Raw genomic sequence first — 4,529 nt, 5'->3', positions numbered from 1 at the left:
CAGATGAGGAAACAGATTCCCAGGAAAGGGAGATGACTTGTCTGCATTTATACAATATGGAGCAGATGAATTTTAGTTTTTTGACTCCAAAGCGAGTATCTTTCGACTCCCCATTACTGCTCCCCAGCAAAGTGAAAAGAAAACTCTTCTTTAAAAAACCCTTGCCTACCATCTTGGAATCAATACTGTCTATTGGTTCCAAGGCAGAAGAGTGGTAAGGGCTAGGCAATGGGGGTCAAGTGACTTGCCCAGGGTCACACAGCTGGGAAGTGTCTGAGGCCAGATTTGAACCTAGGACCTCCTGTCTCTAGGCCTGGTTCTCAATCTACTGAGCTACCCAGCTCTCACCAGAAAACTCTTCTATTCCGAATCCAAGTGGATTTGCATTTGTCCATGAAGTCCCATAACAAGAGATTTACCTTCATCAATCAAAGGGAAAGAAACATAATGACATTAGTTGGTTCTCCTGGAATGGCTTGTGCTCTTCCCCCTTCTCATAGGTTTATTTAGATAATTTATTATGCATCATCTAAAGTAAAAAAAAAGAAGTAACAATCATGATCTCAGACAAAGCTAAAGCAAAAATTGATCTGATTAAAATAGATGAGGAAGGAAATTACATTTTGTTAAAGGGCACTATAAACAATGAAGTAATATCAGTACTAAACATTTATGCACCAAATGGGATAGCATCCAGATTTTTAAAGAAGATACTAAAGTAACTTAAGGAGGAAATAGATAAGAAAACTATACTAGTATGGGATCTCAAACTTCCCCTATCAGAACTAGATAAATCAAACCAAAAAATAAATAAGAAAGAAGTAAGGGAAGTGAGAGTTAATAGATCTCTGGAGAAAACTGAATAGGGATAAAAAGGAATATAACTTCTTCTCAGCAGTACACGGTACGTATACAAATATTGACCATGTGCTAGAGCATAAAAACATCACAAACAAATGCAGAAAAGCAGAAGTAATAAATTCAAACTTTTCAGATCATAGGAATAAAAAATTTAATCAGTAAGAGTTCATGAATAAGCAAATTAAAAATTAATTGGAAACTAAATAATCTAACTCTTCAAAACTGATGAGTTAAAGGACGAATCATAGAAACAATTATTGATTTCACTGAAAAGAATGACAATGAGGAGACAACCTATAAAAATTTATGGGATACAGCCAAAGAGGTACTCAGGGGAAAATTTATATCCCTGTGTGCCTATATCAAGAAAATACAAAAAGAGGAAATCAATGAATTGGGCACAAAACTAAAATAAACTAGAAAAAGAGCAAAGTAAAATCCCCAAAGACTAAATTAGAAATACTAAAAACCAAAGGAGAAATTAATAAAATTGAAAGCAAAATAACTATTTTTTAAAATAATTTTTATTTTTAGAAAAATTTTCCATGGTTACATAAGTCACGTTTTTACCTTACCCTTTACCCCCTCAACCTCCTGCCCCACTTTGCTGTAGCCAATTTGCATTTACACTGGTTTTATTATGTGTGGTCAGTCAAGACTTATTTACACCTTATTGATAGTTACATGGGTGTGGTCTTTTCAGATCTACATCCCCAGTCATGTCCTAATCAACCCCAGTGTCCAAGCAGTTGTTTTTCTTCTGTGTTTCTACTCCTGTAGTTCTTCCTCTGACTGTGGGTAGTGTTCCTTTCCATAAATCCCTCAGAATTTTCTTGGGTCATTGCATTGCTGCTAAAATAGATGTCCATTACATTCGATTTTACCACAATATATCAGTCTCTGTGAACAATGTTCTTCTATTTCTGCTCCTTTCACTCTCCATCAATTCCTGGAGGTTTTTCCAGTTCACATGGAATTCCTCCAGTTTATGATTCCTTTGAGCACAATAGTATTCCATCTCCAACATATACCAAAATTTGTTCAGCCATTCCCCAATTGGAGGGCATACCCTTGCTTTCCCGTTTTTTGCCACCACAAAGAGCGCTGCTATAAATATTTTTGTGCAAGTCTGTTTATCTATGATCTCTTTGGGGTACAATCCCAGCAATGGTATAGCTGGATCAAAGGGCAGGCATTCTTTTATCACTCTTTGGGCATAGTTCCAAATTGCCAGCCAGAATGGTTGGATCAGTTCACAACTCCACCAGCAGTGCATTAACATCCCAATTTTGCCACATCCCCTCCAACATTCATTACTCTCCCCTGCTATCATTTTAGCCATTCTGCTAGGTGTGAGATGGTACCTCAGAGTTGTTTTGATTTGCATATCTTTAATTATTAGAGATTTAGAACACTTTCTCATGTGCTTATTGATACTTTTTATTTCTTTATCTGAAAATTGCCTATTCATGTCCCTTGCCCATTTATTATTTGGGGAATGGCTTGATTTTTTTATACAATTGATTTAGCAAAACAAAACGGGGGGGGGGGGAGAAGATAACAATAAGAAAAAAAAGAAAGCAAACAAAAAGGAATAAATTTATATTCCATAAAGAAGCATGTGGGATCAACAGGGAAAAATAACTATACACTGTAAGGGTAAAGAGGTTAGAGAGAGGGAATATTCAATACTTCAGTGCATTGAAATCAACTTAGAGAAGAAAAATCAGATCCATAGGGACAGAAAATTGATTCACGCCCTATAGAGAAGTAGACTTAACAAAGGGACTGGTAGGGAGGGAGAGGGCTGGGGGGGAGCACTGAGTGGCTTTAAAGAACAATAAGAGGGGAATAAGAAGGGAGGGGGGAGAAAGGGAAGTACAATAAGGGAGGGGATTATAAGAACTGATTAAAAACAAAACACTGGTAGAAAAGGAAACAGTGAAAGAAGAATGGACAGGACTAGGAGAGAGAATCAAAATGTCTGGGAATGCAGAGTTGATAATTATAACTCTGAATCTGAATGGGATGAACTCACCCATAAAACGGAAACCCCTATTCCCATCCTTTAGACTATAGTTCCCTTAATTACATTTGTTACAGACTCTTGTCATTTGTTTTGTAGTTTTCACAGGCCCCTTGTCGAGATGGTGCAGGGTGACAGTTAGGCTTAACTGTCACTTCTGTCAACAGACATTTTCCTTAGCAGTTTAACCCAGTCTCCCTAACTTGTTTGGTCCCACCTTTTTTCATGCCTGTCTCCTACTCACCCCTTCTGAACCCACATACAATAATTAAGTTATCTCCCCAGGTTTTCCCCATAAGAATGGGGAGCCTAAAGAGTAATAAGGGAAGAAACTGAAGAGTCTGGGCCATAACAAGAGATAGTAGATTAGTCTGTGAGAAATTATGATATCACTTTGGGAAGAGTTAAAGAAACTTTACTTTGTAGAAGACTTCTGGGATTTCTTCCTGGCTCATAAAACAATAACAATATGCAATTGAATGTCCAATATAGTTGTATTCAAGTGATTTAATTTTTCTTCTATTCATCAGGAGCCACATGGTTTGGCTCAACTGCTCCTCTGCCATGAGCTTCTGATTCTTCATCTGAAAAAGAATGTTGTTGCTCCTCAAAAGTCCTGTCAGATATAACATTCTATAATCCTAAGTATAATATTGTTCAGTGTAACAACCCTGACTGAGGAAAGAAAAGCATTTAAAAGGTAAGGCTCACAGAGCTGAAGGATGTGGTGGAGTAGATTTTTCAATGGACAAAAGTAAGTTTGGCTGACTTACTTGCTCTTTATCCCTGAGATTTTCTGGGAAGGATGAGGAGACAGGTAGTAGAAGAATATTTTATAAAATTATGGTTCTGCATAAATTAATAACACTAACTAGCATTTCTGTAAAGCTAAATTTTAAAAAGCTCTTGTTTGTGCATGACCTAAGAAAGGAGATGTGTTTCCATGATTGAAAACCCCAAACTGATATTGAAATATTTCTGACCTTTGACTCAAACCAGCCCCACAAAATGGTGAAATCTTCACCCAGGGGAGCACTGGGGATAAACTATCCCACTTTCACCAGAACTTCAGTCTCATTTTGGGGGAACAAATACTTTATAATGTCATATTGAGCCCCAGAATTTCCTGCATCATCCACAAACACCTGGTCACCGGCCCTGTTGTTAAACTGGGTGTTCTTCAGAAAGGAGGGGAGCTGAAAAGGAAGAAATAAAGCAGTCACTGTCTGGTCCCCCCAAAAGGGTTCTTCCCACAGCTGAACCACTTGGCTGCATGGGAGATCCTAGGACTTAGAACCATAAATTTGTGCTCCTATTTGGTAAGGGTAATAAATATCCTGGTTTCTGCAAGAAAATAGACTCTTTGATGGAATACATTCATGTTTTCAGCACCAAGGACAGTTTTTCTTCACAACAGTAGATGTTCAATAAATGTTTGGTAAATGATGCCAACTGAATTTGGAGCAATTAGTACCCACTCAGTCCTTCACGTAGTGCTTATAATGACATCACTGTAGCTAGATAATGAAGTCACATCCCTGTGACACCCTGCCCTGATCTCTTCTCACTTTCAGAGTTGGCTCCTCCATCAAATGCTATGGAGAAGACCTGATTCAAGGTTGGAGTGTGCTCATCTCAATGT

The sequence above is a fragment of the Gracilinanus agilis genome, chromosome 1, assembly GCF_016433145.1.
Source record: "Gracilinanus agilis isolate LMUSP501 chromosome 1, AgileGrace, whole genome shotgun sequence".
NCBI classification, from domain to species: domain Eukaryota; kingdom Metazoa; phylum Chordata; class Mammalia; order Didelphimorphia; family Didelphidae; genus Gracilinanus; species Gracilinanus agilis.
The sequence above is the reverse complement of the archived record's forward strand: the minus strand, read 5'-3'. Positions refer to the sequence as shown.